General features: G+C 34.7%; 1 pseudogene; it reads left to right on the top strand.

The window, feature by feature from the left end:
• The first annotated feature begins 2,987 nt into the window (after positions 1 to 2,987).
• Positions 2,988 to 3,565, top strand: LOC112927513 (gamma-aminobutyric acid receptor-associated protein-like; annotated as a pseudogene).
• Positions 3,566 to 24,323: the final 20,758 nt, after the last annotated feature.

The following is a 24,323-nucleotide window of genomic DNA, read 5'->3' as shown; positions in this document are numbered from 1 at the left end:
CATTTTTCTGATGTTACCTGTGTCACTTTCATGACTGGTGCTATACTCTTTTTTTTCTCAGTTATCACTATAATTATCACTGCATAATTTATAAATAATGCTTCAAGGGATTGTATCGTCATACAGCTGTTTTTTTGTGTGTGTCATTGACAACCTGAGGTATTTCTTACATAGTTCAAGATAAGGCTTCTCTTTTTTGTTGTTGTTGTTAATCTCCATGGTACTATTTTTGTGTTAATTCTAGGGTCACCCAATGGAAAACCACATGGGTACAGCTGAACCTTCACAGGTTCAGGAGAGCAAGCAAATATGAAGGAAAAGTCAAGGAAATGGTATGCTAAATTGAATTAATTATGAATATTTTAGAAACGTCATTGAATCTTTTAGCAAATATGAATCTTTTCCTAAGATCAAAGTTGTTCGCTCTTCAGTGGACCACAGCTAAACTTGAATTGCATTTTTAGTTCTTTTAGCTTCAATTTCAATTTCTACATTGGCTTTTATCTGATATTTAAATCTATATCTTGTACAAATAATATGTATTATTTAAAACAGATTCATTTATATATACACAGAATTTAATAACTTAAAATCTCTGAAAGTGTAAGTTGGTGTGCTTGTTTTGTTTTTGTTTTTAATTCAATAAGGCAACATTTGAAAAATAGTTTCTGAGTGAGCTATTAGAGATACAAAAACTGAAATGCACTTGAAAAGACTACATTATTTACTTAATTAGCCATAATTAAAATTAATTTATGCCTATATAAAGAAAATGCTACATTTGTTGAGTGGAGGCCCCACTGTATAGTCATAGAATCCTTCTGTGAAAATTGCATACTTGATGAGGCCAATTAGATGCTCACCACAAACTGAATCTTATTTAAACTCTTAAGAATGTATTCTTAAAAATATTTAATAATAGGTTAATATTATTTTTTAAGAATTTTATTTACTTATTCATGAGTGACACAGAGAGAGGCAGAGATATAGGCAGAGAGAGAAGCAGGCTCCCTGTGGGGACCGTGAAGCAGAACTCCATCCAGGACCCCGGGATCATGACCTGAGCTGAAGGAAGATGCTCAACCACTGAGCCACCCAGGTGCCCAATAACAGGCTATTAGATGTCAAAATAATTAATTATAATGATTTCTAACATATAAAAATAAGAGATTGATTTAATAGTTTATGGTGCAAAAGAACACACATTTTTTAAAATAATTAAAATATAACAGAAAGGTATTCATTTTTTATCTTCATTTTTTAGGGGGGTTAGGGGCAAAAAGAGAGTCAGAATCTCGAGCAGGATCCACACCCAGTGCAGAGCTGGTCACTGGGCTCCATCTCAGGACTCTGAGATCATGACCAGAACCCAAATCAAGAGTCAGATGCTCAACTAGCCAAGCACACAAGTGCTGCATTAATTTTAAAATTCTAGTAAGTATTGATAATGGAGGAGGCTATGCATGAGGAGGACTAGGGGGGGCTTATGGGAAATCACTGTACTTTCTGCTCAATTTTGCTATGAAACTAAAACTGCTCTTTAAAAAACGATTGAAATATTAAAACAAAATTGAGAATCTAAAATTATATTGAGGGACATCTAGGTGGCTCAGCAATTGAGTGCCAGCCTTCAGCCCAGGGCATGATCCTGGAGTCCTAGGATTGAGTCCCACATTGGGCTCCCTCCAAGGAGCACCTTTTTATGCGTCTGTTGGCTATATGTATATCTTCTTTGGAAAAATGTCTATGAATGTTTTCTGCCCATTTTTAATTGGACTATTTTTTTGGTGTTGAGTTGTATAAGTTCTTTATAGATTTTGGATATTAACCTCATATGGAATATATCATTTGCAAATATCTTCTTCTATTTGGTAGGCTGCCTTATGGTTTTGTTGATGGGTTCCTCGTTGTGCAAAAGCCTTTATTCTGATGTAGTCCCAATAGTTAATTCTTTGCTTTTGTTTCCCTTGTTGGAGGAGACATATCTAGAAAAATATTTCCAGGGATAATGTCAAAAAATTACTGCCTATGTTTTCTTCTAGGAATGTTATGGTTTCAAGTCTCACTTTTAGGTTCTTAATCCATTTTAAGCTTATTTTTGGTCCAGTTTCATTCTTTGGCATGTGGTTGTCCCTTTTTCCAACACCATTTGTTGACAAGACTATCTTTTTCCCGTTGCATATTCTTATCTCCTTGCTATTTGCTTTTAGTTAAAAATATATTTCTATGAGGAAGATATAAGTAAGAAGACATATTTAGAAAAAAAAGAAAGGAGGAAAGGAGCAAGGATGGAAGGAAGGAAGGAAAAAAAGAAAGAAGAAGAAATCTCACTTATTTCTGAAGTACTAAAACAAAGCAAAACAAATCAAAGCAATAAAACTTTCAAATTGGTACAAGTTACATATAAATAATACTAATAAATGTGGATAAATGAATTAATGAATGGGATTGCATGTTCTTCTTTCTTCTGATTCACTTTTATTCTCCATTTCATTGATGGCTATAGTACAAACAACAGAAAAAAGAACATCATATTTTCTACTCCCTGTGAGCCTCTCCCATAGCATTCACACATAAGTGTCAGCTAAACATTTTAAATTCAGTTGGATGTTTTTTCTAGTATGATAGAAATGGTGATTCTTTTTCAGCTACTTTTCCTTTTTTACATTTTCAAGATACTTTAAAAGTAAGCAATCTACTATTAAGTGTCTCATAAATGAAAAAAAAAAGAATCATTATTATTTTACCAGGTATATCTTCTTGTGTCTACACAGAGCTTGAACATCAATAGCTGTCTTTTGGGACTGTACTCAAAAAGATGTCTCTTCAATATACCTTGCTACACATTTTTTAACATAGAAGAATTTTCTTTTGAGACATTATGAGGAGGTATTTGCAATGAACATAGAAACATATTGTCTTGGGCTCCCCCACCTTACCCCCCAGGTTCCCTCACCCCAGCCTGGTCCAGTGCCATTCCTGAGAGGATGAAATTTGTGTATAAAGAGGAACATCTGTTCAAGAAGCACTGCTCTGAAGGTGAGAAGATCTGAAAGAAATATCTGAACTGGATTCCAGTGATAGTAGAAAAGGCTCCCAAAACTTAGGAGACATGGACAAAAAAAAAAAAAATTGTTACCTTCTGATCTCACCTCTTGGTCAGTACCACCTCTTTTCTTTTTAAGATTTATTTATTTCAGAGAGAGAGTACATGTGCATGCAAGCATGTGGTGGGTGGCAGCGGTAGAGAGAGAGGGAAAGCGACCCTCAAGAAGATTCCCTGCTGAGCACAGAGCCTGATGTGGGGCTTGAGCCCATGACCCTGAGATCATGACCTGAACCAAAATCACGAGTTGCTTGCTTAACCGATGAGCCACCCAGGCACCCCCACAGTTGGTCAGTTCTACTTCTTGATCTGGAAGCAAATTCATCTCTGAGATGTCTTGTTTTTCTTTGTCAACATTGTCACTCCATCTACTAGTGCCATGAAGGGTCAACTATTCCAGGAACACCATGAAGACTTCCATATATTGCCGACAATGATGAAAGGGTCTATGGCCTGTGAAGCTGCTTCCCTGAGGTGGTGGGTCCCATTCTACAAAGAGACAGGTGGCCACCCTTCCCTATCTACTCTTTCTTCAGGCTCAACCTCTGTTCTTCAAGACCTGTACTTCCAAATGTTGGAGGCTATCCTCAGGCCCCTCTCAGCCAGATGGTTAACAGGGCAAGTGACTTCTAGGACATCTCCTTTCTTCCCTTTCTCTTACCACATTCCTGACTCTACTTTAGACTCCTTGATTGTCAATCTCTGTCACAACCAGTGATTGTTTTGTTTGCTTTCCCTTTCTAACTGCCCAAGGGGCTCAGAACCCTACTATTCCCTTCCTTTCACTATTTTCTTTCTGGGATAGTTGAAAGGGACTGAAATTGTGGGGGGGAAGGTAGGAGGCATGTCAATAAATAAGAGACCATCAAGCTGGGACAAAAAAGGAAGGAAGCATATTATCTTGGAGGCAAAACATTTGTATTAAAGCTAAGAATTTTCATAAATAAGCTCATGACTGTGATGTTTTGAATAACCTGTTAATTAAATCATGTTATTACCTTTGATTTTATACCTGCAGTAATGCCTCTTGCACTGCAGTAGGACCTTCTAGAATTCCATAAAGGTTCTGAAGAGCCTTAGTTGTTTTATGACCTTTCATGTTACCTACTGGACTCCACAGAGGGGTTTGCTCTCTGCCTTTCCATTTGAGGATGACAACTTACTTTGTCAATCTGCAGAACGTTTCACTCATTTTTTGCTAAAAGTTGCTGTTTTCCTTGTTTCAGGCACCACAGCCCCCGGCAAACATCTTTGTTTCCTTCTCTTTCCAAATTGTGTTGAATGAATTCCTGCCATTAGTATCCTAAGTCCCTACCTCTTTGGGGAAATAAATTAGACAGATATTTCCCATTTTATAGACTTTGAAACTAAGAGATAGTCATACATGTGATCTCATTCCAGAGTCTCTGGTCTCTAGAATCATGCCACTAAACAGCTACAAATACCCATCCATTAATTAATTTAATTACTCATGAAATCATGTATTTAAGAAATAAAAACTGGGCTCATTCTATATGCCTTCTTTAGCTTCAAAAACCAACATATACAATATTTTTAAACTATCCTAATTCAACCAATACATGTTCAATAGCTTATTTTGTGTGAAATACTGTTAATTCAAGTGCATTACCACATCTTCCTCCATCTATATGGAGTTAATGCTAGAAAGACTATGTGTCTGCTACCAAAAAAGTTTACATTTTAGCATTCAGATAATTTTTTATTTCTTTAGTCACATATTTTCACTATAAGACACAGAAAAATCTATAATGTAATACCCAAATAAACTAACATTAATTTTTGAGTTATTACAAATATTTATAAGAAAAAACATATTTAGCAGTTCCTATCCAATACTCTCAAACATTTTTCTTTATGAATCTATATTTTAAGATTATTACATGAAATTTTACATGACTAGTATAATTATTTTGCTCCTTGAGGATTTAGGAAGAAAATGCTATGGAATGCTCAAATCTCTGTTGCTAGAAAAAAGAGTGATACTCAGAATTAAGGAACAAAGAGAAAAGAAAATAAAGAGTATAGCATTTCTCTTCCATTTCATCTGTACTTGGTATTATGTAGAAATTTAGTCATTTTAACATCAAATTTAGTGTTATCATTTCATAATTAAAATTTTCTAATTTTATCAAAATAATTCTTTCTGAGACCAAGAATTACATGTCATAGGAGGACATCTGTATGACTGTGTGCACTTTTGGGTTAGGTGAGCCTTGAACAAACAATGTGGAAGTGTCAATCTGATAATTTCTTATATCAGAAATACTACTATAGAGTGTCTATCTTACTGATGAAAATGTAGTCTATCCCACAAGGGTGCTTTTGACACAGGAGAGTAGTTAGGATTTGTTGTTTTAGGGGCCCCTGGGTAGCTCAGTTGTTTAAGCTTCTGCCCTCAACTCAGGTCATGATTCCAGGGTCCTGAGATTAAGCCCCATATTAGCTTCCTCTCCTGTTCCCCCTGCTTGTGGTCTCTCTCTCTCTCTCTGTCAAATAAATAATATTTTTTTAAAAAATATTGATTTAGTATAATTATGTTCCTTAGGTAATCATACAAATGTAATTTCAAACTTGTGTTGGCTTGCAGTTCTTATATGAGTTAAATATGGAAATATCAAACTTGATATGACCAGTTTTACTGTTTATATTGCCTTTAATGAGTTGCACATTTTTAAATAAAAATTACATCACTAACTTGCATCATTAAATTATTGTTGAGAAGAAGTCATATGAACAAGCAAAGTATCAAAAGAATAAATACTAAAAAAAAAAACTTATAGGGATTCCTGGGTAGCTCAATGGTTGAGCGTCTGCCTTTGGCTCAGGTTGTGATCCTGGGGTCCTGGGATCCAGTCTCACATCAGGCTCCCCATGGGGAGCCTGCTTCTCCCTCTGCCTATGTCTCTGTCTCTCTCTCTGTGTCTCTCATAAATAAATAAAATCTTTTTTAAAAAACTTATAAACCCATTATTAAAAAGCATGCAACTATTAGACTCATGACTCACTGACAATCATAGAATATAGAATGGAACCATAAACTAGGAAATCTTAGGAATTACAGATAAAAATATAGTAAAACCAGAGCTTCTTCTATTGAAATGGTGATAGTTTGGCCCTTAGGTCTAATTTGGGGCTGACTTCTTTGAGGCAGCTCTGTGACATGAGGGGAGTTCAGGGAACAATGAAATAAGAAAATAAAGAATATGAAAAGAAAATGTGAGTAAAAAATAGGCAATTTTTTCCCAAGACCCTAACCTGTGAATAGGCAGTACTTAAACTTCGGAAACATACCCTGCAATGCCAAGGCGTTAACTCATTTTTTTATTACTGGGTTTTAAATAATATTGCATTTTAACATTTAATAATTATCTCATTTTCTAGCGGGACACTGGAACTCACAATAGAAAACATGGGAACAGGGTCCGAGTGTCTCATTAGCAAGAGCTTCATAGCTATGTTCCATTAGAAGACTGAAAGGAAAAAGAAAGCAAAATTACCATACATAGTTTCCTTAATGATATTTGTTTATAACCCAGAAACATGTCTTCCATAAAGTATAAAAGTTTAGTGGAGGATTCTAACCATGTAATACCCACATATTACAGTGACGTAACAGTCATTAACTCCATCATCACCAATAACAACTAAATAAATACCTCTGTGTACAAGGTGTGAGGAAAATTTCCCTATATTCAGAAAAGCAGTATTAAAATGTTTGTGTATTCAAAAAAATGTTTGTGTATTCAACTGAGAAAAACAGGATCATATCTTTGTATTTATTGCTATAACAGTTTCAGGTTATGGTAGTTTCCATTTATAATATTTCATATGAAAAATCTAAATAAAAACAGCAAGAGTCTGTAAAGAATCCCATTTAGGATGAATGTTCAGATTATAAATACTGAACACATGAGTGATTATCAGCATAATGCACACAGATAGCCTACTTCAATGTGTCAAAAAAATTGCAAAAGTAGCACTTTATTAATAGATGACATAATGATATTTTAATATTTTTGTCATCAGAAAACTGCTTGGCTGCAAATGATCTTCACTGGAAGCATTTTGCTATGAGATGCGATTTTTTAAAATATGTGTAAATTTTTCCATCAAACCTTCAGTTAAAAATACTATCTTAGAAATGCAATTTTTCTGATTTTTTTAATAAAGCATCCTAGAGATATTCATTTACATGAAAATCTATTTCAAAAGCTATAAAACAGTCATGCAAGTTATGAGGTAGATTTTGCCCTAATTTTTGGATGTGCTGTTGAGCTACAAGAATAAAAAGCTCACCAGAAGATTAGCTTAATGGAAATTGAGACTATGAATGCACAACAAAACTAATACTACCAGTTGAAAATGGTTTTAAAAACAAAAAGAGAATCATTCAAATCAGTGCTAAGTACAAAGGAAATTTGGATTCAACTTCCAACCTCTAATGAAATAGTTTCATGTTTCATAGATTTTTTTTCTAAAGATGGTTTTTCAAGTCTTCTTCCAATCTTTTTTTAAATACTCCATAGTTTTAAAGGCTATTGACAAAGGGTATAGCAAAAATTCAATTTCAATATACCTTGACTGCAGTGGGAAGTATGATACTCCATTCATTCTTTTATTCACTTGACAAATGCTTACTAAATGCCTATGCTTGACAAGTCACATTCCCTGCAAAAAAAAATTCTTCCATCATGTGCTTTATGATCTAGTGGAGGAGCAATTAATAATGAAAGTAAGTGAAATAGATAGCACGTTAAATAATAAGTACAAAAAGGAAAAAAAAATGATGCTTGGTGAGATTAGAAATGCCTGAGGGAGGAATATCCATGTAAAGACAGGTTGAGAAGTTAACAAATTAGCCATGCAGATATTAGAAGGAGGAATACCTAGGGTGAGAGCCTGCCTGATATGTTGAAAAAACAGACCAGAGACCAATATGGTCAGAGCAGAGAGAACAAAGAGATGAATAGAGTTGTCAGAACAGTAATGAGAAGACAGCTATGGAGAGTTGTAGAAGGTGTAGTCAAGATTTGGCTTAGCTATGAATGAGATGGGAGTCACTGGAGGGTTTTGAGCAGAGGAATGACATCATTCAACTGAAATATTAACATGACCCCTCTGACTGCCCTGAAAAAAAGACACCATAAGGAGCAAGGCCAGAAACAGGGCTGATTCAGGGACATAGTCAAATTGTTTTCCATCTGTTTCTTAAATCAGAAAATACTGGCATTTGTAGCTTAAAGATGTATGCATAAGAAGTCTACATTATGTATTGTCATATATCATATGTAACATAAATATATATCATTTTTAAAGTTTTCAGAGAAGATATATAAAATATTATATAAAAGTTGCAATGCACCTACCACTGAGGTTAAGTAATCAAGAATAACCAGCACAGCCTGTAAAGATTGCCCTGCCTCAAGATAATCCCTTCTTCTTCCTCATCATAATCACTACCATAAATGTAATGTTTATGATTCCATGTTTCATACTTCACATTTCTAATGCAGATCTAAGAATCTAAGTGTTTTTCCGTTTCATCAGTTAATAGCGTGTCAGGAAAAGAGAAATCCTCCAAGTATTTCAGAGTGTAGATAATGCAGTGGTTTACAAAATGTTGGAAAGCTGAGGAAGTAAAAACAGACAAGAAGACAATCCAGAGTCTTCAAGAGCTTTGATACTTTAACCCTGAAGCTGCTGCCACTGAGAGGATCCTTAACAATAGAAGGTGCAAAACCAGGATCCTATATTCCTGCCTGAGCCCTGGAGGAGCCCAGGAGATGGTAGTCCCTGAGGTAGGGGGTTCCCACTTGGGAACAGAAGCCATTGATACCAGCTGCTGTGAGGCCACCAACCCCCAGCTGCTGCCATGGAAGAAAGAAACACAATAAAGAGAAAATGAAAACTAGCTGGTAATAAAATATGGGAAATGTAGTTTTCAGACTTTCAGCTCTCTGTCATAAACAGAAAAAACATGGCAAGTTGGAATAAAGTAGGGTAAAATACACTTCAATATATTCTTCTTAATTTTTAAAGGGTGGGTTGTTGCTTTGGTTTGGTTTGGTTTTTTTTCCCCCCCACATGTAAATCTTTGATATTACCCAGAATTAATGTCTATCTTTGGTGTAGAGGTCCAATTTTACTTTTTCTTGGTATACTACTAACGATCGATATTTATACCACAGGCTTACGAAAAACCTATGCTACTTTTATCATACTTTATGCTTACTCAGATGTAAAGTTCTTTTTCAGGGCTCTGTTTTCTATTTCATAAATAAATATATTTAATTATCTCTAAACCAGTAATGATAGCTTATGGGCCTTAAATCAGGCAGGAAACATTTCTCCACATTAATAATTTTAAATATACTCTTAGTTATTCTTGGTAACTATCGCCTTCAAATGCAATTTTTGATTGTGGAATTTCTTAACAAATTCTGTAGGAAATTATTGATATTGCCTTAAATTCAGAGTAATTTTGAGAACATTATATATTTATGTTAGTGATTACTATCATATCATTATGAATGGGGTATCATATCCTTAATCTCTCTTAATAAAGTTTTATGTTTCTCCTCACATAAGACTTTATCTTTTGTTAGGTTATTCCTGAATATTTTTTGTTGTTGTTACTATAACTAGTATTCTTCTTTTAACTACTTTAAAAAGGTAATTTGTGACTGGGATATAGGAACACAATTGATTTTTAAAATATCTATCTTACATCTGTTAGGTGCTTTTTTTATCCCTGTGACTTACTGATTCTATAACTAGAAGCCTTTATCTCCCACTGCCCTTCACCCATTTTACCCATTCCCACACCCCGCTTCCCTCTGGTAACCATCAGTTTCCTCTCAGCATTTATAGGTCTGATTCTGCTTTTTGTTTGCTTATTCACTTGCTGTTATTTTTAGATTCCACATACAAGTGAAATCATATGGTATTTCTCCTTCTCTGTTTGACTTTTGACTTATTTAATTAGCATCCATCATCTCATATAGAATTTTAAAAATAGAGAAAAAATTTTTTTCTCTTTATGATGAGAACATTTAGGATTTACTCTCTTTGCACTTCTCCTAGATAGAATACAGCAGTGTTAGCGGTAGGCACCATGTTGTGCATCACATCCCTAGTGCTTAGAGCTGGAAATTTATGCTTTTTAACCACCTTCCTCCGCTTCTTCCCCCTCCACACCAGCCTCCTCTAGTAACCACAAATCTGATCTCTTTTTCTATGAGTTTTTGTTTGTTTGGTTTTATTTTAGATTCCACATATAAATGAGATCATATGTTCAATATCAATAAATGAGTCTAATGAATCTACTCTGTTCCAGGTACTGTTCTGGACCCCTGGAAGATATCACTGAACAAAGTGGACCAAGGAACTCCTCTATGTTAACTATGTAAAGTCAAAAGTTTCTTTTTTTTTTTTCACCATTTTCTGTTTTCTGCCATTCTAGTTTCAAAAACAGGAATTGGATTTTACCAAATATATGTAGTAGGATGTTAAAATTGAACAACTGAAGCCAATTTCTTGTGACACTTGAAATCAATGAAGAACAATAGCTTCCTCAGTCAAAAATGTATGAATAGACATGCGTGCAAGACATGGAGGATTTGTGGTAAAAAGCTCTCCAGCATGTATACTTTTCCTCATGTGAGTGAACAAATTTGAATGTGCTAGGAAGCTTTTAGTCTGGCAAATTTCTTTAAAGAGACACTGAACACTTGAGAATTTAGAATAAAATTATTAGTTTTCTTGAAATTAGTACTTGCTGGTCATGGAAACTGAAAGGTAAGGAATTAAATACATGTGAGAAGTTACTATTTTCCACTGACAACTTAAAAAGGCGAATAAAAATCCTTCTAAGAGGACAGCACTCATAAATCAGTACTTGAATACTCACACAAGGAAACAATTCACCATGAGTGAGCTGTATCGACAATACAACACAACTAATTAGGATAGCCAAGTAACTACGATTGTAGCAATCCAATGAAATACAAAATGATTATCTATGCAATGTTGACAATTATTGTTGGTATTTCCCCATACCCTCTTTTCCACCCATTCTGATTCTCAGATAAAGGTAGAGTGGAAAGATTATCAAAAAATTTATCAGGGCAAAAACAAAAAAATAACTTTTAAAGTTTAAAAAAATAAAATTATTGTAACTTTAAAAAGTCAACGGATGGATTAAAGAGCATGTTAGGCACAGCTTGAGAAAAGTAGTGACCTGGAAATTACACATAGCACAGTAAAATAGATGGTAAAATAAAACAAGATGAAGGAGTGATCAAAAGACACAGGATACAGAATGAGACCACTGAGATGTCTGGTGAAAGCCATACCTCTCCAGAAGAGAATTGCATTTGCTTCTGCCAGGCCCCCCTGAGAGCTATCAATTTAGAATCATGTTATCTTAATTTCTCAACTCCAGCATTTCCTGAACCATGACAATAACATAAATAATCCAAATCCAAATCCTAAATCTGTGAGAAAATTAATCACAATAAATTATCCATGAAAAGATCTTTCCCCTTCTGAGACTGTAGGCTGATACAGATAAAAGTGTCCCTTTTAATAGAAAACCTATTTTGTTCTCTGGATCCTTTTCAGCAAGACTATAGTACTCTGAGGGTCCCAGGTTTTTGTGGGGGATTCATTCATGGGAGTGTAAGGTGCCATTTCCTGCCTCCCACACTAATATTAATGAGCCAGCATTGAGGTCAGCACAGTGGCACACACACTCAGAGCAGGTGGTTTAGAATGCTGGCTTCCCATCCTAGGTGATATTTTAGGCTCTCTGGCCTCCCTTATTCTCTCAGAAGCTCAGAAAAGAATTTACAGGGAACTTCTAGAGATTTTCAGAGTACAGTTTTTAGGGTATCTAGTAGACCATGGCGTAGAAATACAAATATTTAAATAGGTGTTTGATCCTTTCTTTTTTTTTTTTTTTTTTTTTTTTTTTTTGAGAGTGAGAGAGGATGAGCAGAGAGGGGCAGGGGGAGGAGAGAAAAAATCTTAAGCAGACTGCACACTCAGTGCAGAGCCTGACACAGGGCTGATCTCATGACTCTGAGATCATGACCTGAACCAAAATCAAGAGTTGGATGCTTAACCTATTGAGCCACCCAGGTGCCCCATGATGACGACATATGAAAACAGAACATAAACATATTCTGATGATGTGAATGATCATTTTTATCAAATACTATCTCAAAATTCCACTGTCCAACACTGCAATACATAATGTTATTTTTAACATATGGGCTAATAAGACATAATTAATGTTGACTGACCATATGAATGATTTATTTGCATCAGTGGAAGATTAAATGGCATGTGTGACACAATAAGTCAAATAAAGATGGCAGACAAATTGAAACATTATACGGCATGCAGTAGAGTAAGCATACTCAATCCCAACAACGTTGCACCATAAAAGCCAAAGAGCAGAGTTTACACCATGAATGTCAAGTTAGTAAAGAAAAAAAAATCACCATATTAACTTGATATTATCATGTGAAACTTACTGAGTTTTTAACTTTACTAATAATTAAATTGTATTTCAATATATGTTTCATACCATTTACAAATGGAAACAGTTTTTACAGAAGACTGTTTTACTGTATGTTAGTAATATTAAAAATAATTTGTAAAAGTATCCTTAACCATTGCCTATCCACCCACCCAGAGCACCAAATTCCTCCACTATCAGCAGGACATTAGTAAAATGTCAAATGGAAGCAATTTGGAATTCTGAAGGAAAAGCTGAATACTATACTGGAGGAGGTTGGAGGGTCCTTTCTGGTAGCTGACGTGGCTTTGCTTCATTGGCAAATCAAAGAAACTCGAGAAGGAAGTGTATTTGCAAGTTATATATAAGATAAACAATTGGACCATGTCATTTACACACATAATAAGAAAAATAGATACCACTTTTTTTCTGTGTCCCATGTCCAGGAATTATGGCTAAACCCTATGCATGCTTAATTCCTTAAATTGGCACAAACCCCAGAAGAGGAAACGGAGTCTTAGAGAAATAATATGAAGCTTGTTATTCCACTTCTGACCGAGTCCTTGCTGCTTAATGTTTAACTTCAGCTCTTTATCTTGATGCTGTAATGCCTCCAGAGAGGTCTATAAAACAAGGACATGAGTTTCTAAAAGAGAAAAAGACTTACTTTGAGATCTGCACTGGCCAGAGCAAGCTGCCATTATCTTTCTGCTCTCATCTCCTCATTTGTGAAGGAGAAATGGTACCTGCGCTGAAGGATGCTGCAGAGGTTACAGTGTGGCTGTGTCTCTTGGGATCTGAGATACAGATCTCTGTATCTTCTTCACACCTTTATTTTCTAAACCATCATCCTCTCATACTTCTCAACTTCTGTGTCCCCTGCATTTTGGTGTCCAATTTTATTGTTGCTCCCTTGCCTGTCAGCTCCTTCTAAGAACTATTCTATTTGTTCACAGCACACTATCAAAATCACTCTGGAGGGGAGGCATCAAACTACTTCAATTACAGTGCCCAGAAAACGTATTACAATATTCATTTTCCCCTCCTTGCTATTCATTTTCCAAATTATTGTTTTAGACTAATACTATACTCAACAATAAAGAGACTTGCTTTGGACTTCTACTATATTCACCAGTAACAAGACTGTCAGAGAGTTTGAATGATACAAGAAAGCTTTCTATAGCTGTCCCAAAAGAAAATAAAATGTCTGTGATCTAAGTAGATCATAAAAATCAGGCATATGAAAAAACATCCTTTTAATCAAAACACTCTGTATGGAACATGGTAATGCAGCCATAGAATGCCCTGTTTGATTAATTAATATTGATTGATATTAATTCTACTATTTTATAAAAGAATATTATTCCCAATGAACTAAACTTTCAAGTACTTTTGCAATCATGTTAATCCTTTGTTCTCTTGGTGATACATTAAAAATCAGATGATTAAAATATACAGAAAGATATTTTAGTGACTTAAGAATATAGAATAAAATTTATATGACAAATATGAATATTCTTCTCTAATATTCTAATTGTTTGTCAATTAAACATCAACGCTCTATAAAGAATGATTTTTTTTTTTCCTTGTTGTCAGAGATTATTTCCTCTGAACCAATAAAATAAGACTTCCCGAATAACCCCAATTAAGTAAAACTGATTTCAGGAACAGTTTTATAAATATTTAGAAACCAAAACCTTTTATTCTAAACCATGGAAAGTGACTCTGCACTAATACTGTCTGACAGTGACCTAATTAGAGTCATCTGCATACTGATGAGACTTTGAAGGAGATAAGCAATAGCAGGCTTGTAATAGATAATTTGTATTTCAAAATAAGCTATGGCTATTTAACAACAACTCAAATGACACATTGAATTAAAAGAGTTGTTCAAGTTATTTCTTAACAATAAACTCCTGTTACAGCTTTTCAATTGTGTTAAGCTTCAAACTGATGAACATCTTATGAATCCATTTATATTCATAAGGTGACTCCTCATTAAGGGCTTAATTCTCAAATTCATCTTCAAAATATCTTTGTCAAGAAATTTAGAGTGATTTACATGTTATTAATTAAAATATTTTCTACTTATGTAGCAACATGCACCTGAATAGCAAGATGCACCTTTCAAATAATCTTACATCATCCCCACCCTCCACCCCCCACCTCTGGGATGTAATTCCCATCTTTTAGTTGTTGAAATGGTTGAATTGAAGGGTAATGAGATATGAGCATAGAAAGCAAGTCAAAATGAGCTGGGATGCTGGGGCACTCTTCATTTTGCCTCCTAACATGAAATAAGACATACAGAACCTTAAATAAACTGACCATGACAACTAATAAACTCATCCCACATGTCTAATTTACTGTCCCTTATTGATCATTGAAAGTGTAAAATGTCTAGAACCATTCACCAATCACTGTAACTGGAAGTGGACAAGTGAGTTGTGGTAATTTATAGAATGTCTTCCTCCTCTGACCCATTACTCTCTCTTTCATGTAAATTTCAAGCGATAACTGTGGTTTATTTTCATAAAGTTAAGTCACTCTACAGTATAGCTGTTCTGTTACCAATTACTCTATGCCTGGCAGTCCTGGAAAAATAAAATGCTCTGATGACATAATTGTAGGTGAGTTATGAAAATAACATACCTTTATCCAAGATAAAGTTCAAGTTTTCACACACAAAAAAAATCTCTTCATTGACTCCAGAGGGCACATCCGGCATCGACAACCACTGGTGTTATTTATGTGGTCTCTGACAAGAAAGTTAAGAATTACCATTGGAATTTTAAGTAACTAAGAAAGAATGAACTGGTCAGCACTGATGGTGGGGAGTAAAAGCAGGTGGACAACATGCTAAAAACACTGGGTTTGTTCTCAATCACACAGCCTTGAGAATTCAGAATAATCTCAAAGTTCAGAATTTTTTTTCTCCTTCGTAACATAAAAATTGTTCCATTTGAAGCTGAGATTTGCAGTTGCAAATATGTCATTGCTCTAAAAACTAGTAAGAATCAGACCCTAGAGCTGGAAGAAACTTTATAGGATATTATATATGTTACATATAATTAATAATATTATATAGTGTTATATTAATGATATTATATATTATATATACATATATATAACTTTCAACCTGAAAATATTTAGAAATTTTTTTTCATTTTATAAGGGGGAATCACTAAAGCCCAGGTGACATTCTTAAAGTCAAAAATAATAAACGGGAGATTGCAAAGTGATGTATACTTCTATTTAATAGGATGTTAAATACCTGTGTTTTTTTTCTTTTAAATCCAACTAGAAAGGCTTGATTTATGTTTATCTAATGAATCATATTTTTTGGGGGGGGGATTATTGTTGTTTTTTCTTTGAGGTCAGTACGTGAGTCACAGTTTGGATGCCTTGTCTTGCAAGAAGTCTCCTACTAGAGTCCATACTTTTACTAACAATGATAAAAATCTATACATCACATTTCATCTGAACAGACACATTCCCATCTTTTCATTGCAAAACCCCATCTGAACGTCTGCATTTGAAGGTAATTGACCTTCAAACATTGTGGGTAAGACTGAATTTAGAGTAAAACAAATAAACAGACAAAAAACATTTTGGCAGAAGCCTGTTCATTAATATTTCAATACCTACAAACAATTCTCATGCTGAAGTCTGCCATTTATTTCCAAACCTGGTAATAATCTAAGTTTGATTTCCTAGCCCAGAGAGAGTTGAATCTGTCCTACACTGATGCAATTAATCTCATGCCAGCACTGGCATCAGCTATGCTCCTGTGTTTAGGTTTTGGTTAGGTGAAGTCATTTAATGCTGTATTCAGAATTTCCACACACTGCTTCATTGATATACACACACACAGAGTGACACTCAGCTAGCATTGCCAAGCAGATATCACTTCAAAGAATAGAACTGAAAAACTGCAAGAGAAGCATAGTGCTGTGTGGTCTCTCATAGGGAGAAATATTGTCCCAATCAGTAAGCATTTCTCAGGATGCTGAAAATTCTGAGTTTTTGACTTTTCCTGGGCACTGCAAAGCAGTGATCTAAAAGTCACCTTGGTGCATGTGGTAGTAGCTAGCAAGCCATCACCAGAATGACATTTTCTTTAAAACAAAGTCATACTTCCTGTGCACTTCAGATAAAAATAGCAGAAGCCTCCAGCACTGTTCCACATTTTATGGTCTTATGGACAGGCACAAGAAGTTTCATTTAAAAACAACAGAACCCATCGAGGGTTCATTTAGTTGTACAGAACGTCAGAGTTTGGCCGCATTTTCCCCTTCAGTCTAAATTAGATCTGCATAGTCGATGCATATCTGCATTTTGCTGCAGCAGTCATGGCTGAGCAGCTATTGTAACTACTGAGGCAAGTACTGCTGGCCAAGCCTGCCTTTATGCCCTGGAAACTCTTTGTCATTTGGAATATCAAACTCAAATGACCCCAGAAGAAAGAGAAACATATTCAAACATGTAGCTCTTCTGATTTCTGGTATGTACATGATTCATAAAAGCAGGGAGACCTTGTTTATGATACCCTCAGACTCCCAACCATAGTACAGGATTTGGGTCAAGTGCCACCTTTTCCTCCATGGCTCCTCTTGGAGCCCACCAGATAGTCCGGCACACGCTGTTTCTCCCCACCATCACAGCCGGCACCTGCTTTTATTATTTTCTTGTTTCATTTCATTGTGATTAACTTATTTTTTTTTTATTTCTGCCAACTCTCCTAGACTTTGAGTTGCCAAAATAGAGTTTATTTCTTATTCACCATTTTACTTCAGAGGCTAGCCCCTGATGGATCCTCACCAAGTCTGGTGACTGGTTCCCATCTGCCTAAAGCTCACTCCTACCTTGATGCTTTGTTCTTTGCACAGCAAAGGAAAATGGAGGTGTGGTAAGAAGACTCAAGAAGTTTGTATTGGTTTTATTTTGTTTTGTTTCTTTCTTCCCAAGTAGCCCTTGCCATCTGGTTATTAAAAGGTTAGTGAGTCTAGTGTTTGGCACAATGCAGTTGGCCATGGGTTGACTTCACTATAGTGTGTTGGTAATGGGTATGTTGGAAACAAACAAACAAACAGAAACCTTCCCCCATCTACCTTCCAGAGCTGTCTCAGTAACTTACCTTCCCCGTCCTGCCAGCACACGTCATTTGGGCTGATAGACCTAGGGAAGCTCTGCTGAGGTCAGACTCAGACTAGAACATTTCTCAAGATAAATAGTAAAATTAAAATAAAGAAAGAAATAAAGGAATACAATACAATACAATACAAAAGCAGTCAACGTGTTAGCCCCAGGGTGGGAATGCAGCCCATTTATCTCATGGAATCAACCCAAACATGCAGAGTCACACAGCAGAGAAACAGTTAAAACTGAGCCAACTATGAAATTGTTAAAATTACTATGGTCTTATTTTATACATGATATTTTATTTAAAAACAAAAGCAGAAAGGAGCAATATAGGATAAAATATCATGCAAATATGTATTGACTTATCAATAGCATTTGGCATTGATTGTCACAATTACAGAAATATTAATACACTAATAGAGTGTATAATACACAAATGCAGATATTGTTAGTACACTGATATTAACATGTGATATTTATCTAGAGTGACCCCATGAGTTTTACTGCTTTGCTGCTCATACCCTACAATCTTTCCTTCAGTATGTGAGGACACTATGACTTGCTTTTAGCCAATAGGTTATGGTAAAGGTGAAGGAACATAGTATGTAAGTAATTAAGGTAAGCTCAATTTTTCTATTGCATTTTTGCAATTAACTGTGCCAAACTTTATCAGGGCTTTGAATTTCAGTGGGAGTGGACCCAGGAGTTGGTTCAGGGGTTCTTGAAGGAGGGAACTACTCTTTTTCAGCCAGAAATCTAGAGAAAACAATAGTAAACTAATCCCAGACATGAAGTGGATACATGCAGTTACAAGGATCGTGGTAGAAGAGTCCAGGGTTCTACCCGATAGAGTGCAGAAGGCTGGTTCAGGGCATGTTGTTCAGGAGAAATGTTTTTGGTTTTTGTTCTTGTTACTGTTCAGGAGAAATGTGATACAGGACTGCCATGAGCTTAGTCTTATGTCACGAGAAGTGGCCTCTCTCTTCCTCAGATTCCACCCCTCCAGATCTAGTCTAAGTGACCCTCTCCTTCAGACAGCAGACACAAGGCTGTGTATTGAGCAATTTGTATTGATGAAACAGATGTAAACTAATCACATAAGTCTCAAGCCTGATGTTATTCAATAAGTAATGTAAACAGTAAAACTAAATCAAGAATTAATTGTGCCCTTCAAAGTGACTCAAGGGTAACTGGTATCACTAGCTGATAATCAGAAAATCACTGTTCTCAAGAGTCTAGTTTCATTGTTGTTACTGAAAAGGTGCTTGGAATTATTTTCTCCTTGATATTTTCACTAATATGTCAAGTATGAGAAAACAAAATGGAGACATCACCCGTTTTACTCAGAGATTGAGAACTAAATACCCTAAAAAGCACTTAATAAAGAAATCAAGAGGGGTGCCTGGGTGGCTCAATCAGTTTGAGTGTCTGACTCTTGATTTCTGCTTCGGTCATGATCTCAGGGTCATGGGATTGAACCCTGCCTAAGGCTCCACAATCAACAGGGAGACAGCTTAAGATTCTCTCTCTCCCTCCCCTTCCCTCTCTCTCTTAAAAAAACAAAAGAAAACAAAACAAAAAACAGAAAAAGAAAAAAGAAGAAACCAAGAATTGTGTTTGATGTTCTAAAATAATTTAAATAGCGCATTTCAATACTACACATTAGAAATTTGTGAAACTCAAAGAAAAAAATATTTTGATTAGTTTGTTTTTGTTAGTTTTGAAAGACTAGATATAAACAAATAATAATAGTAATAAAATGTTCCTAAACTTTGAGATGCTATATACCAGCATATACAAACATCAATAAAAATGACTTCTAGAAGTTTCTTTTACTTATACTCTAGAATACATTTTTTAAAAAATAACACATGAAACATAAATTATAATCAAAAATAAAATTATATTTTATTTGTGGAAATTAAAATAATTATACAAGTAGCAACTAGGCAATGTGTATAAATTATGCCAGAAACAAAAACTGACTTTTGAGATGTTAAGACTAAAAACAGGGCTTAAAACAGGTAAGAATTACCATAAGCATTTGCAGAGACCATCATATAAAATTCAGGTTTTCAGATTAATATGAGGAATTCAGCTAAGTGTGGGGGTAGTTCTTGATTGTAAAAATGATAGTAGATTTTGAACCATCTTGTTATATAGATGAGAGAAGCTTTCAGCCGATGAGTAAACAATAAGACTCTGAGTTTGTTATGTCTACTGAAACATGCTCTAGCCAAACAACTAAGGCCCTACTTCACAGACTTTCAAAAATATGTATCAAGAAAGCAGAGTGATTCTTTAAATGAATCCTGTGTGAAAAACCAAGTGGACCACAGACAAAAGTGGCACCATGTTATTAAAATACAATGGAATCACTCTCATTGTTTTCAGCAACAAATATGGCATGGTTCCCCAGACCACAGGTTGCAAACCACTGCAGCCCATCCAGAATAGCAGACTATTTGAAAGTATATCAATATCTGGTGAATTATTTGGAAGAACTGAAGCCCTACTATTAAAGCCTTAGAGGAATTATTTTTATGCATTTAATAACATTTCAACTCCTCCAGAGAGTGGCTTAATAAGCCAGTTTATGTATATGAACAGATCACAATTTAACAAGACCATTTTGACAATGCAATTTTGAGGAGCAGGAGCTTTGAAACATAATAAAAATAATTTTTTAGTTTGGATTAATTAGTACCAAGGAATGGGTGCTATAGACATCTTTATTTCATAGCTAAGATGGTGAATGCCCACATGTCATCCCAGAGGGACATGAGGATCATGCCTTATTTCACCCCAGAGAAAGAGCCCTTCCCTTGTTCAGAAAGCTGAGGGATAAGGTAAAGTGGAGCATCAGGAGACTGTTGTTATAATTTGGTACAGAAGTTTTGGGCTTACCAAAATGTCTACCCCAGAAGTCAGCAATCTATGGCTCATCCAATCTGTGTAGGACTGGTGAGCTAAAAATGTTTTTTCTTTACATTCTTAAGTAGTCAAAACATTGAGAGAAGAGTAGTATCTTCTGTCACTTGAAAATCATACAAAATTCAAATCCCAGTGTCTGTAAATTAGACTTTATTGGTACACAGCCGCCCCCATTTGTTTGAATTTTGCCTATGGCTCCTTTCATTCTCTTACACTGTTGACTATTTTGATGGAGACTAATGGCTCTCAAAGCCTGTATTATTTACTATCTGCCACTTTTTAGAAAACATTAGTCCATCCCTAAGAGGTGATATCAAATTAATTACACTAATATACCTTGCTTAAAAATATCTTCATTCTCTTTAGAATATCTTCATAACAGCTTTTAGGGAATTTCTCTTTATTAAATCTTGATTTTTCATCATGACTTAAGAGAAAAACACAGTGCCACACATTGTGCATATTCAAACTTATTTTTCCATTTAAACACCAAATATAGCTATCAATTTGGTAGATTTTATTTTTTTTAACAAATTGAAAAATAATCAGGTATCACCTACATGTTGCATATATTTTATAGCAAAACAGCTATTTATTATTTCATGTTTTCCTGAAAAGCAACTGAGAAGCATTAGTCTTAAATGTAGCCATAATATTTCATTATTATTTCATTCTGCTTGAATAAATAGAATCTAAATGATGACTGCAACTTGTTACCCAATTTCTAAATGTTAAAAAAATTAAATGGTGAATGTTTATATATTTGTGAAAGAAAAAAAAAGACCATTGTGATAATCAACATAAAGGGAATATAGGTATTATTTTTTTTAATGAAAACATGGCTCCAAGTAGTGCCAAATAATTAACTGTACAGAGATAAAGGTGTACAGATCATATGTAACCTCTCACAGAACAAGAAAATTGCTGAAGTAAATGTCCAAAAATGTGCTCCTTTTTTTAAGATTGATTTTATTTATTTATTTATTTATTTATTTATTTATTTATTTATTCATGAAAGACACACAGAAAGAGAGAGACAGACACAGGCAGAGGGAGAAGGAGGCTCCATGCAGGGAGCCCAGGATCAGGCCCTGGGCCAAAGGTGGTGCTAAACTGCTGAGCCACCCAGGCTGCGCTGCTCCTTGTTTATAGTCTATCCCTACCACCTCCAAACTTTGGCTTAAGTAAAGCAAGATAATTACCTAATTATTTTACTGGAAGAAGGTATGGATGGGTTATTGAATATTAGAATAAAAAATCAGAGAGAAATTTTATTTAATTTTGCAAAAACTTATGCATCAACATAACTTTTGTACCTTTAATAACACTACTCTTTATTATACATAAATGGATAAAAATATTAAACTATATATTCCAAATATAATCTACTTGTAATAAACATTTAAAGTTGAAGGCTGAAATATATGCTAAACTATTATGTTCATTAATACTTCACTTTCAGTAGAGCGGCTACACAGGAACATTAATGATTCTTGTAAAAATAATTAGAATAAAGTTATTTTAAAATATACATATGAATGCTAAAATATATTTTTAAATATTTTATTTATTTATTCATGAGAGACACAGAGAGGTAGAGGGAGAACGGGCTCTTCGCAGGGAGCCTGATGTGGGACTCGATACCAGGACCAGGATCATGCCCTGATCCAAAGGCAGATACTCAACCACTGAGCTGCCCAGGCATCCCTGAATACTAAAATATTAATTTTGAAATTTAATCCTTCACTTATGTTCTTTTATCTCGACTGTCTTGTCATCTTGGGAGAAATATGGTGCCCACTTAGAAAAAGCAACCCTTGGTAGAAATACGAAACCTTTAAAAGGCTTAAATTCAAATTCTGTTCAAAAATATTATCTTACTTGAAAATGGAAAAAACATGTTTTGCAAACATGAACATAAATCTGGATTTGTATATAATAATTTCATAATGCAAAGAAAAGTAGATGGGTTGAATATTTCTACTCATTGAATATTTAGTTCTTATGTAGTTCAAAGAGGATCATATAATCAATGGAATTGATTCTGAGGTCCTTTTTTATCCTGATATTTTTTGAATCAAGATTGTTCAAACTAGCATGATTTCTCTTTTCTTAGAAGCAAATATCTAATCAATATATTCTTTTATTCTCTTATATGATTAACTACATTGTTTTCAGTCCTATGTAATTTGTACTAATGTTACTTAGTAAAGGCTAATTTACTTTCCTGAGTAAAGGAATGGCCATCTAATGTATTCCATTAAATCAATGACTTTAAATATAGAACTTATGCTGATGACATAATGTCTCCCCACTTAAATGAAATACAATTTTCATGTGAATTGACTTTATTTAATTGTTATACAAGTAAACTCAAAAGAAAGTAATTTTTACTTTAGTTTTCTAAGAAAAGAACAGTGTCTTTTCTAGGTAGAAATTGTAAAAGGTTTACTTTGATTTTTTTATTCTCTTTTTTTGGGGGGGTTCTAGTAACGCCAGGTTTTCTAGCATTTTAATTATAATTAAATATACTTTTAATTCTTTCTTTTAATTTTAAATTATTTTAATTATAACATTGTTCAGGGATGGCTCAGTCAGTTAAGCGTCTGACTTTTGGTCTCACTAAGGTCATGATCTCAGGTTCGTGAGATCCAGCCCTGTGTCAGGCTCTGCACTGGGCATGGAGCCTGCTTTTGATTCTCTCTCCCTCTCTCCCTCTCCCTCTTTCCACAATTTATGCTCTCTTTCTTTTTCTCTCTCAAAAAGAAAAAGAAAGTAGGAAAGAAAGAAAGAAAGAAAATAGCAAGAAGAAAGAAAGAAAGAAGAAGAAAGAAAGAAAGAAAGAAAGAAGAAAGAGTTCTTCAATATATTTTAATTTAATGTGTTTGAAATATAAGAAGCAAATTCTATTTAGCTATTCTTTTACCAATCTCGTTGATGGACCACTTCATTGGTTTTTCCACTAGGGAAAAATATTATTATATAGGATAATTCACAGCAGAGTTATCCTCAAAATAGACTTATGGACAAGCAGGTGTGTCAAGTGTATAGACAAGACAGCAGTTCATAACATTCAAAGACACTCATTCTGCCACGAAGTCTTCTCTGTCAACCTATGCCTTCATTTTTAAAGTTGTGCCTGAGCCCAGACATGTGATTTCTTTGCCACCAAAGAGAGGAAGTCCATGGCATCTCCAAGGTATCCAGGACATTGCTATAAAGAATCTCTCTGCAAACAAGTTAATATGTGGCTTGACTGTTCTCTGTACAAGAGAGAGAAGATTTCAATAATATATAATATTTTAGAACTTTAGATGTCAAGTACCATCATTTCAGGCAGTGAAATTTTTGAACACATGATTCTATCATAAAGATCCAATTCATTCTAGCTACTAGTGGATATGCCATAACAAACTAGAAACACTGTTTACTTACAATAATTGAATAATGGCATTGGGAAGGCAGGACTCTAACCTGGCAAGAGTTACAATGTAGAAGAGAAGTTTTTAAAAAATGGCAAAAACAGTATTTTGAAAAATGTGTTCAATAAATGGAGGCTGGCAAACAACTGGGGAATTAAAATATGATGGCTCTTAA

This window comes from Vulpes vulpes, chromosome 6 (genome assembly GCF_048418805.1).
Source record: "Vulpes vulpes isolate BD-2025 chromosome 6, VulVul3, whole genome shotgun sequence".
NCBI classification, from domain to species: Eukaryota; Metazoa; Chordata; class Mammalia; order Carnivora; family Canidae; genus Vulpes; species Vulpes vulpes.
Note: the sequence above shows the minus strand (reverse complement) of the source record. Positions and strands in the feature narration are given on the sequence as shown.